This window comes from Rhinolophus ferrumequinum, chromosome 19 (genome assembly GCF_004115265.2).
Source record: "Rhinolophus ferrumequinum isolate MPI-CBG mRhiFer1 chromosome 19, mRhiFer1_v1.p, whole genome shotgun sequence".
NCBI lineage: Eukaryota > Metazoa > Chordata > Mammalia > Chiroptera > Rhinolophidae > Rhinolophus > Rhinolophus ferrumequinum.
In genome coordinates, this window is record NC_046302.1 from 34,929,040 (window position 1) to 34,942,084 (window position 13,045).

The window sequence follows — 13,045 nt, forward strand, 5'->3', positions numbered from 1 at the left end:
ACCTTTCAGAGAGTCTTACTATGGTTGCTTTTTATGTCATATCCAAATTTTTAGTTGTTATAATAACTATTTTAATGTTCTTGTTTGTTAAATGGAGTTTTGGTTGATTTTTCTCCTTCTTAAGGGGTGTATTTTCTGGCTTCTATGATTGGATGCCAGGCATTGTAAATTTTATTTTTGGGGATGCTGGATAGATTTGTATTTTTATAGATGTTTTGTGAACTCTATTTTAGTACACAGTTAAAATACTTGGAAATAGTTTGATTATTTTCGGTATGACTTTAAACTTCTGTTAGGTGAGACCAGAACAGCATTTTGCCCTGGACTAATTTCTCCCTACTAGTGGAGAAAGACCCTTCTAAATAGTCCCCACATTGCCTCCTGAATTATGAGATTTTCAAGTCTGGCAGGTGGGAACAGGTACTATTCCCAGCCCCGTATGGTTGCTGGGCACTTTTTCTTCTAATCTCAGATGGTTCATTTCACAGCCTGAATTAGTTTTCCCATACACATCCTCACATGCTGAATACTCAAGGGACTCTGCAGGTTTTCAGAATTTTTTTTTTTTTTTCCTGTGCAACCTTCTGTACTTTGGTACTCGTCTTCTGGACTCAAGCTGCCTTGTTTTTTCCCAGACACCCAGCTCTATCTGTTCAACTCATGGAGACCACCTGGCTCCACAGGGCTCTGTCTGGGCTCCACCTCCTTATAACGCTCTCTGTACACTCTTTTGCAGTAAGTTGAGAGAGTAATGTTTCCTGTTTCTCAGGTATCACTGTTCTAGAGTGCTTGATGTTCTGTCTTTTGAAAACTGTTTATATACTGCTTTTGAAAAAAAATATTTCAGATGGAAGGTAAATATGACTTGTGTTGCTCCTTCTTGGCAAGAAGCAGAAGTCCATGGGCATCCTTAAATTTTGTGAAAAGTCACAAAAAAATAGAATACACAGTTCGGGGTAGAGGTATGAAGAAATGAGAACAGCTTAGATTTAGGTACGGTTAGAGGTGTTCATGATAACCTTCAATAAATATTCATCACCAAGAAATCAAAATATATATTTCTTTCATACCTAGTCTATCCTAGAATTAATACTAAATGCCAATAGTGCTGCAAGATGCAGCTAGAACAACTGTCCAATATCTGTCCTTAGCTTCGTCCAAGGAAATAAACCAACTCTCTTCTCTCTATACTAAATCTCACCTGTTTTGCAAGGGCTAATTCAATTGCTTCTGGAATCTTTCTGAAACTAAACTTCCTTCTTTCTTCATAAGATACTTCCATGTATCCAACACTCAGAATGGTTAATTTACTTTCATAGATACAGAGAATGTTATAATCAGAAGGAGGTTTAAAGATCAAAAATCTCTCATTTTACACATAGAGAAAGGAAACTGAGGTGCAGAGAGAACTGATCAGTGCAGATCACAGTATTAAATAAATACAATACAGTGAAACAACCAAGGAAGCTATTAGTCTTCATGTGTTATAGTTTAGGAAAGATAGGCTCGTAGAAATCAGATGACTTACTTGGCAGTATACGAAGTTATAGAGCTGGGGTCTTTTTTGTATAGTATGTGTGTGTATTCATACTTCTAGTTCATTTTTGAAAATGAGTTTCTATTTTCTGATCCTAAAACCAAAACGTCTTTGCACGTGAGCCTCCTGGGACCTCAGCTGAAACTGTTGGCTAGCAAACCTACATGTGGCCTGTCTACATGCCATCAATTTCTTTATAACATGGCAGCCTCCAACATTTTACGTGGTAGCTCAGGGTTCCAAATGTCCCAGGAGGCTCATGAGGAAGTGGAATTGTTTTTTATGATCTAGTCACAGAAATCACATAATTCACTTCCACCACAATCATAGGCCTACCCTAATTCAAGGAAAGAAAATATAGACACCACCTCTCAATGGGAAGAATGTCAATGTTACAATGCAAAAAGAATGCATGAGTTGGAGCTATTGAGGCCATCTTGAAAATATAATTTGTCACACATATTATTTAATGGAGTTGATTCTGTAAAAAGTCTTAGAGATACATACATGTGAAAAATAATAATAACACGATGGTTGTTTTAAACTGCTGAGTTTTAGGGTGAGTTGTTATATATCAATAAACACCTGAAACATTCATGTGCATTACTATCTTTTGATCCATTCATTTTAGATATCATTTGTTGTCTTTCATTTACAATACTTGACAATTTACCTCTCCTGCTACCAACTTCTTTGTTTTCCCATCCTTCTGATATAATTTTATATTATCATTTTTTGGTGAAATTAATAATCATATTTACATTCGTATGCCCATAACGAATGTAAAGAATACTCTGAGTGTTCCTTTTCTCACTTTCTATGTTGTTATATGATTAAGTTAGCAATTACTTTGATTTTAATCTGTTTCATTTTCTTTGTACAAAATTGTTTCCCACTCATTCCAGCTGCTTCCAGTACAATTGCCCAGGAGGACATGATAATGACAGCCCTGAGCGAACCTGTTTGGAATCCAGGTTGGAACGGGTATATGAAAATTTTGGGGACCTTGCATATTTGAAGATACCTTTTTCAGTGCTTGACATTTAAAATATTCAAAGTTTCTTTACAGCAATTTTGACTACGTTTGAGTGGAAATTTTCATCTTTTGGGCTTAACTGTGAGGTACTATAATTAGGAACATCCATACTAAGTGTTTTTCTGGACAAGTTTAACTTAGATAAGAGAAGTAGACGGAGGAGTGACTAGTCCCTAATAGTGAGCCCACAAGAAGAATTACTACTTTCTAGACTAGGGCCTGGGAAAATACATAAACATTTTTGTGACCATTGTATATGAAATGAAATTAGAGAGATTGGAACCCTTGTACAATGCTGATGGAAATGCAAAGTGGTTCAGCTACTGTGGAAAACAGTCTGTCCAGTCCTCAAAAAGTTAAACATAATATTACCATATGATCCTTCAGTTCCATTCCTAGGTATTTACCCTTAAGAATTGAAATCAGGTGTTCAAATAAATACTTGTACACAAATGTTCATAGCAGCACTATTCACAGTAGTCAACAATCGAAAACAACCAATGTCCATCAATGGATGAATAGATAAACAAATGTGGTCCAGCCACACAATGAAATGTTATTTGGCCATAAAAAGGAATGAAGTACTGATACACACTATAGCGTGGCTGAACCTTGTAAACATTAAATACAAGAAACCAGGTCACATATTACATGATTCCAGTTATATGAAATATACAGAATTGATAAATCCACAGAGTCAGAAAGCAGATGGGTGGCTGCCAGCAGCTGGGGGTAGGGGGAAGAAGGAGGAATTGCTTAATGGGTATGGGGTTTCATTTTGGGGGGATGAGAATGTTTTGGAACTAGATAAGAGGTGGTGCCTGCAGGACACTGTGAATGTGCTAAATGCCACTGAATTGTTCACTTAAAAATGGTTCACTTACTGTTATGTGAATTTCACAAGCTTAATTTGGACAAGAGAAGTAGGAAGAAGAGTCGTCCCTAAAAATATGCCTGTGGGAATGATTATTACTTTCTAGATTGGGACTGGGAAAGTACATAAATATATTTGTGAGAATCATGTGTAAAATACAGTGAAAAAAATGTACATATATATGACATCTATTTTGACTTTCTAGAAAACTGCTTTGCTTGCATAATGCTTTTATATAATGTTTTGGATACAAGAATAATCTAAAAAGATAAGAACTGGATAAATGAGTGGTTACTGAGCCATGCACGGATTTGTGATAATTTATAAACTTGTGATCAAATGAGCTAGAATGCTGAGGAAAAAAAATGACATTTAAAAATATTAAGTACAGGGTACAATCCAGGGATTTCCACACCTAAAATAATATTTGCCAAATGATTTGGAAAAAAAAAAAACCTTATAATTAAAAACAGAATAAAGGGCATGGAACAAATGACAGGGTGATGAGAACCTCATCTCAGAGGGCCTCCCTTTGGCCAGCGTGGTGGCTGTCGGCCTCACTGAGTGCCTTCATGGATGGGAGTGAGTCTAGCTCTTCTAGAAACAGAATGAGCGAGCACTTGCCAAGAAGCCCAGCCCAGCCAGCCACAGAGCTGTTATTAAGCTGTAGTCCTAGAGCCTCCTAGTTTTATTTTATTGTTTTTGGGATGAGAGTGCTGTGCAATTCTAAGGCAACTTTCTTTCCAAGCAATTAAGTCCCCCATCTTCCCATCTCCTAAGCCACAGAAAGGAAGTAAATAAGAAGGGGGAGGCAGTGGCGTGGTGGGGGCATCCAGGTTATTTATTACTTTAATAATCCGAGCTCCTCCCAGCCCGCCTCAAACTCCTGTTTCTGTCAAGCTTGTGAGGACAAACGATTACTTAATTGTGGGGTTTGTGGACCGAGGTGGGCGCCAAGCACATTTTATTGTCCAGGAAATGCTGTTAAGTAAGCCGACGTGATAGTACCCTGGCTAATACATCATTAAACAGAAATGAAAAGCAGAAAACTTCCAAGCAGCGGCTCTGTAATTGGTGTTAACCACTTACAGGCAGCGTGGGTTGTGTGGGGAGCAGAGGGTGAAGTGGGACAAGGCTTAGTCCCAGAAGCAGGAGAACAGAAGGGACTTCATGGTGTGTGTCCTGTGGCCTGGAGGGCATGGCCGCTACCTGACCTGCTCCACCCAGACAACGGAGGTCACCACTGGGCATGGAAAGCTGCCAAACTTCCTGGCAGTGTGTTCTCATCTGTCATTTCACTCGAACTTGACTACCTCCTTTCAAGATACAGGGCACATTACTATTGACACACAAGGAGGTGGCCAGGGGCCTTGAGACTGTGGGGTGAAAGCCCGGCTGGGCCTTGAACATGGGCCACCTCTTCTCAGCTGCTACGTTTTGTTGGGAACAGAAACCTGTTATCTCAGGGACTCAGTCTCAGACTCCAGCTTCCTTTCATTCAGGCAGCGTGATAATTTCCTTATGAATTGGAGTACAGTTTCTCCCCTCTGGGTTTAAGGAATAGAGTAACTGAAAACTTTGACTAATGGTCCAGTAGCTGATCACAGGCTTCCTTCTAACCCCATCACAAAGAAATCCACAGAGCAAGTGAATAATAAGGAAATGGAAATTTCAGCTTTGCCTTTACTTTCAGTTCTACCACATCGCTCTGTTCTTGCCTATACCTTCCCACTTTGCTCTTTTAATGTCATATTCTGTATGTTTCCCCCTCCCTGTTTGTGACTTTCCCTGATTCCCCTGTCTCAACTGCCCCCTTCCCCTGTTCCTCCTAGCCTTCATTTTTCTGTCTTTTCGATTCCTGTCCAGTCTTTTCCTCATGCTTCTTCTTTCTACTGCCCTTCATTTTTCTGCCTCTCCCCACTGTTCCTTCCCTTTCTTCCACTCTCACTTGAAATTGAAGGGTGATATACATTTTGAGTACGTATCGGTTGTATTCAATGTATTAGTTAGCTCTTCACTGAAAACAGCAAGTATTGAGCATTTTATATATCTCCAAGGGAAACAACACCAAATAAATTCCTTTTTGTAGGTAGCTCTTGATTTATTTATTTTTTTTCCACTGGGGTCAGTCATTCTCAAAAGTGATTTCCTACTCCATTGTTAGTCTTTTTGTAACGTACCAACAAGGATTTCTAGCAAATGGAAAAAAAAAAAAAGATTCTTAACATAATTCTAATCTTGTGAGATCATCTGCTCAAGCCCGTATTTCTCAGATTAAAACTGAATCTTATTTTCTCTTATTCAGTCCGTAGCTGAGAGTATTGTTTTTCTCCTAATAATGCACTTGAGTGGAGGGTTGGATAATGACCCTGTCATCCTTCCTCTTCCTTCAGTTTTAATGATGTTTGTTTCCACTGTTGCTCTCTACTTATATTCTACCGTTGTTAAGGAAAAATTTCCCAAAGTTGGAAGTAAGGCAGAAAGAATCCTGCATGCCCTTTCAGTGTCAGCCTAGAGCGTTTTGGAACAAATCCACCCAAGTGTCATCCCACACTCCGGAGGAAGATAACTTTGTTTAAAGCTTATTACTTATTATTTGATCAGGGTTTGGATTCTCTAAAATTGGAGGCTAACTTGTGGGAGATTTATATGTTGCAAATTATTTTTATTGGGTAGAAAAGATACCTCCCAGCTATGGTTTTATTGTTCTGTAGGACATTACTGGTTTTCAATTTAAGTTTGCAATCTTTTTCTTTTTCTTTTTTTTTTTTGTTCCCCACTAACACATATCAGTTTCACAACTCCTTCACACTGGCTTTGCCATCCAGCTGGTTCCTTCATTAAAGAGTTAAATTCATCTTAGACTCATCTCGCTACTCATATGACAGTTAACTTATTGAAAAATGTTCCTCTATCTCCAAGTTTAGCTCTAGTGACACTTGACAGGCCTTCTTTTATTACTTTTCCAACATCCATCTTACCTTTCACAGTTTTTGTAATTGATTTAAGTGAGTTAACATCTCTTTATTTACAAAGAAATGTACTATTTTAGAGACAGAACCTGTGTCCTATACTTCTTCTATACCCAATTCTTATCTATCCAAGAAAACAGAGATGGCCTCTTTCAATGTTTATTGGATTGGATAGAATTGGACTCAATTTGTCTCAGTTGTCTTCAGCCTTAGGCTGCTAACAATAGCTGCATGGAAAAAAAGCTTTAGCTCTCCCAGTGTATTAGTTTGTAGAGATCTCCATTACCGTCTCTTGGGAATATTTATGCTGGCTAGTGTTTGTTCTTGTTGCTGTCCATTCTGGAGCCTTTCCTGGAATCGCTCCGTAAGCAGCAGAGCATATTTGAGTCATCTTGCTTAATGCCAGTAAAATGTCACCCGGGTTCCACCTAGGAGTGTTGGGCTAAAACTGACTGCATCTTTCCTTCTTCACGTAGGAGTTTATCCACACTGGGCTAGGTGCTGCCTGGGAATTATAGAAAATGTAATGTTTATGTTCCCCCCTTTTTTGTTTTCATATGTTTAAATTAATGTGTCATTGTGAAGATTCTAAACAGATGGGGAAAGGTCAAGGTTTCTTTGTTGCTTAGTGTGTTTCCATGGCTACGGCAATATGTGTGCATTATTTGAAAGCATCATTTGTTTGGCTGTGGTGGCTCATTAGAGGAGGGAGGAGCGCCCTTTTGATGGTTCTGGGTGGTTTATTTCTGTTTCACTTTTCATTTTGTTCTGAGAACCCTAGTGATAGGTTGAAACACAAATAGCCTGGTAGCTGTGAGTGGAGAATACCCACAATAGCCCAACACTTCTGTATAAATAACCCAAAGAGTTTAATTGGGACAGTTGAGCCCAGATTAAATAAGCTCTGAGTGAAATGAAGCAGTATCCAAACAACTGTATGTTTATCTGGGTTTTGTTTGTTGGGCTCAGCACTTTGTACAGCATCTGCCTTCTGTTCTGCTTCCTGGTACTTTGCTCCCAGTACCTAGAGGAGCCCCATTTTATTCTGGGTTTCCTGATAAATGATGTCTTCCACATCTTTTGTCCTGTCTCAGGTGGTGTCGCTCTAAGGCACTTCTGGGATTGTAGCAGGGAGCATGTGAAAAGGAGTACCTTGGACCAGGCAGTATTGGGACTAAGAGAATTGACTAGGTTGACCCCTGAGGAGGTGGCCTGTAGTAAAACTGCTTGGGTGCAAATGTACGACAAATTGAGACTTACTTCATGAGATTCTGATTGGGTGAAACATAGCAGTGACTGTCTTTGAGCAGCAAGGATGCTAGAAGTCAGGCCCATGGCAGGTTGGCTGTCTGGATGCAACCAGGCTCCCAGTCAATGGCTAAAGATTTCAGGAAGAGAAGTTGACAAGACAGGCTTTAAGGCTTCTCATCCAGGAGAGACTGAGGTCCAAATCAGCACTTCCACCCCAGTGAACGCATGGCCTGATTACCGGGCTATGGATAACATTTCCAGATTTAGCAAAAGCAATCCCAGACTCCACCAGCTGGTGGGTGCATGCTCAGCACATTGCCGCCCACCTTGCTAAGGATTCGCTTTAGACCTGTCACAGGCCTGGGACTTATTTGTCTCTGCATTTCCAGCTTCCGGCATCAGCATTGTTTCTTAGCAGGGTTCGGTGAACATTTGTCAGTGAATGTGTGATTGGGAGGGCTGTGCCTGAGGGATGAAGGATTTGTGCCTCTCACTTCAAGCAACCAGGAGAGCCAAGAACTGAGAGCTTCCACCACCTCTGTCAGGAGCCTGGTCTCACTGTGTATCTTGGTCTCTCTGGACAATGGTGGATGGTTCCTAGGATGAAATTCTGGTGTGAAAAAGAGTCGCAAGAATGGGACTTTTTTCCCTGTATCTGCCATCAAGATTGACTGATTTAGGACATTCCTCTCTATTTTCTGGTCTCAGTCTCCTCATTGGTCCATCTTAGGGCTGGGCTTCCAATGCTTCATAGCTCTGATGTTGATCTTTATAATGCATCCTGAAGAATAAACAGCAGAAAGTTGCCTGGTATCAGAATTTTAAAATGAAATAAATTTTAGTAAATGCCTTCAATTAATATTATGAAAGAACTCCCCCTCCATCGGATAGATGAGAAAAATATGTCTGATCCTTCCATTTCTTCTGCCATTATTTTTTTTCTGGTCCATCACCATTTCAGGCCTGTTTTTTTTTTTTTTTTTTTTTTAATTTTCTTTTTTTTTTGGAGCCGACTAATCTGTTTTCTCTCTCCAGTTCTTCTCCACCTTGGCATGTTCAGCTTACTGCTTCTAGAATTATTTTTCCTGACACTATCATTTGTCTGCTCAGAAGACTGTCTGTGCCCCACCACTCACAGGATAAAGAATAAACTCATTCGCTGTCTACGAAAGCCATGCACAGCCATCTTTATTTTCCATCACCATTAACATAAAACAGACTGAGCTCTTGTTGCTGTTCCCCTACAACTGGCCATTTTTTCCTCCTGCATGCTACATGCTTTCACATCCTCTCATGCACTCATATAAGCTGGTTTCCTGGTCTGAGGTGTGATCTCCTCTTCCTTGGCTAACTTTTTAGGTATTGATTGACTCGCCTGCAATATCCTGGGCACACCTCTCACATGGGATGTACTACATTACATCGACCTTGTCTATCCAAGGAGGGCAGAACCTATGTCATGTTCATCGTAGTTCCCTAGTTCAAGGCACATACATTTGATTAAACTGAACCGACTGCAGAGCTCTGCTTATGCTATTTCTCTTTTGGGAATCTTCTTTTTTCTTAAAGTCTCTCCTCCAGCCGTGCCTCCCCCAACCCTGCTTCATGCTGTGACTGGTGAGCTACATTTTATCTTTCAGGAACCCGCTTATATATCACCTCTTTTGTGAAACCTCACCTCGCTCTCTCTTCCCATTTAGCTATTACAAATAGTTGGGGAAAGCAGCCCGGCTACTCACAGTTATGTTCCTCAGCCCTAGCCCACGCTCTCAATACATGTCTATGGAATGAATATTATTAATTTTATTTCTAAGACACTTCAAATTTTATAAAATTCTTTTACCAGAACTATCTGTTTTTAATTAAACAAGGAGGTTACATAGGTAAAGCAGACAAGGCTACTTTAAAAAAAAATACATAAGGAGATTGAGATTAATATGAAATGGAACCTGGCTGAGATTAGCATTGAAAGCAGAAAATGTGGGATTCAAAGCAGTATTTTTGACTCAAACAGAATTATTATTTCACCCCACTATTTCCACGGTAAGATAATCACTAGCGTCCCCTCTCCATGCACTCTAGAAATCCTACCGTACCCTGAGATGGCCTGAGACCTTCAATATAATGCTTCCGTTACCTCCAATCCTCCACTGACCTATCCCTGTTCCGTTAGTTGGCAGGCTACGTGTTTGACATGTGTGACAAGAGGGAGGTGACATTCGTGGAATTCATAGGTGGTAGAGATTTCATATTTGTTACGCAGGTCTTATAAAAACCCTTCATTCTACCTATTTATTATCTTTTATTAACTAATGTTGCATATTTTCCAAATTCCTCAGTGGGGACTGTAGGCTTTTAGTCATCATTTGTGTCAACATGCATATAAATGAAGCCAGACTCAAATTCTTATATTTTGACTCTGATTCCATGGCATTTCCATGAGACCACACTGTTTAATTAATAAAGAGAGAGTGTTAGGGCCTCTTGGACATTCTTAATAATGTACATTTCAAAAATTCCTTGTATTTGCCACTTTTAGAAGTTTCCCTTTTCTCTTGGAAAACTAACAAGCAACCAACCAAACACAGAAATGAAGGATCATCTTTGGACCAGTTTGCTCTGGTTTTATGGAAAAACAGAAAAAGCATGATTTCTTTATCAGAAATTGGCAATTTTTTTTTCCATTCCGGTACACAGCTCTTTTTCAAAAGTTTCTCTCATTTGTAGGAAAAGTCCTTTTGGTGCAAACACTGTGTTCTTAGATAAAGACCAGCTCCACCAGCGCAAAATGACGGAAGGAAAGGCATTCTCCTGGAAATACCTGGTCAATATGTTGGTCTTGAATGTACATTCTGCCATGTGCAGTGGTTTGCTACATGAAGTTGAGATTTTGGAGGAAAGTGGATTTTCTCTACCAACAAAAAAGAGAGTATACAACTTGAAAAAAAAATACCAATAGCACTTCAGAGCTATTCAATGTCAGGGAACTCATGGAAGTCACAGACAGGATGTAGTAGAAGTGGCGTGTGCCATTGCCAAGAATATTCCACCTGTGAGACTTTTCTGGATTTGGAAGGTGAATGTAATTCTCCACATGATTACAAAAGGCTTAAATAAAGATTAAGTAAATGGTTGCTTTCTTGGAGAAGCTTGAGAGATGAGAGAAATCTTAGTGATGGAATAACTGAATTAAAAGGCTACAAGAAATCTTAGAGGGTATCTTCTAGATTTAGGTTGTTCAACCTACTGATCACAGCCCTTTAATCAGATATGAAATCAATGTAATGACAGCATATAAAAAATGTGATAGAACGGAACCAATAGCAAAATACACTAAACATAAGGTTAGATATTATTTCATGAAAATTGTGTTTTATACACACACACATGCAGTGTTTGATTTAAAATATATTTAGATATTTCTTATAGGGTCATGTCAAAATGTTTAAAAACCACTACCCTAGACCAAAGTCCCATGAGAACAAGGCAGTTACTTGTTCCATTGGACAAGCCACTGAATGTCCTATGTCTAGCACAGTGCCTGACCCAAATAAGATATTTGATAAATATACATTGACTGACCTAGATCTCCCATGTTATCTTATAGTCAGAGCACTGTGGCCCAAGAGGGTAAAATGTTGAAAGTCATAACGCTGGTTAGTGACAGATTCAGAAGGTTTTGGTCCTTAGTCGTATTTTACAGTGCCTTCTACTCCATCCTTCAACAACGATTCCTGGTAGACTTGTCATTGCATTGGAAATATTTTCCCTCACAACATGAATCCCCTTTCCAGGGATTTGATCCTTTCATGTTCTCCTCAGTCCTTCCTGGGTCTGTCCACTATACCCGTTCACCTTTGCCTTTTTCCTGGAGACAATCCATTTGGCATTCATGATTACTTCCTTTGGGGAAAATTAGAGTCTTTTATTAACATGCTAATATCCCTGAGACAAGTTACTTTTGAATTTGATCCGTTATAATATTCCTCAGACAGTTGGTTATCATCTCGTCCCTCAGCTTGCCTAGACTTCTGCTCAGTCTCCTTTATTTCGGCGCCTGCCATGTTGTCTTAGATCCCAAGCTCCATAACCTAGACATGTCATCATGACCTCATGCTTTTTTTCCTACTCATTTTACTTAGTTGCAACGACACCACTCTTTTGCATTCTGCTTTCTCCTACTAATATTTTAGATGATAAAGTGCTTAGTGGTTATGAAATACCTATAGAAAGAAGACTCAGCCAGAGGGTGGCTTTTCAGAAGACACACACTTGAGGAATCTACTTGGATTTTGAGTTGCAGGAACTACTGAGGGCAACGGAAATGCATCATCATATCAGGCTATTGGAAACCAGGGGCCACTGTGTGTCAGAGCAGCGTGCAGTGAACACCAGCAGCCCTTTCTCCTGATTGTGCTGCTCTCCACGGCAAGGCTCGGTCTGGAATCCCTCTTCACTCGCTCTCCAGTGCCAAGTGGCTGACAGCGCTGAAGGAGACAAATGGATTCCCATCAGATGGCACAGTGGAGTCGTGACTTGTGCTGATGGAGAAACGCACTTTCTGTTTCGTACTTGGGTGTTGTTTCAGGGAGTGGTAATTTCTTCTTGTTTTGATAATTAAATAAATAACTCCAGGACTAGGAGAGGCAGAGTAACATAGGCTTCTTATAGAAGAATTGGTTTCAGGGATGAAACCAATGTTTGGTACTCAAAGATGATATATTATTCTTAAAAAGAAGGAGGGATCAGATTAGAAATATCCTTACTTGCATTTAACTCATGTCTATCTCCAAGAACCTGTGGATTTGGAACCAGTCACTTCTTATGTCTGAACCTCAGTTTCCACATCTGCAAAAATGAGGATTGATAAGACCAGTGGTTCTGAACCCTGGGTAAACATCAGAATTACCTGGAGAATTAAAATGAAAACAGCAACTGATGTGTGGGCTTCACCTGTAGAAATTCTGATTCATTTGGATTGCAGTGGGGTCCAGACTGAGGTATCAAAACGAATTTCCTCAGGTTATTATGATATTCAGTGAGGGTCACGTGACCTGTAAAGGCCTGTCCGGCTCTGCTGCGTTGCGATAATTACCATGAAAACATGCAGATATTAGGCAGAGTACGATTTTATTTGTAGCAGAAATACAACTCAAACTAGAATAAGGAAAAATAAAAGGAAGATGTTTAATGGCTCTTGGCTTCAGCGCTCCCCAGTTTGAACTTTATTTTTTCCTGCTGCTTTTTCTTATTTTCTCCTTGAAGCAGTTTGGCTTCCCCTATGTGCCAAGGAAAGCAGGAGGGCTGAATTCACCTACTTCAGATTCCCCAGTGGGAAAAATGAGCTGCTTCCTTCTAACGTCTGCACGTCAACT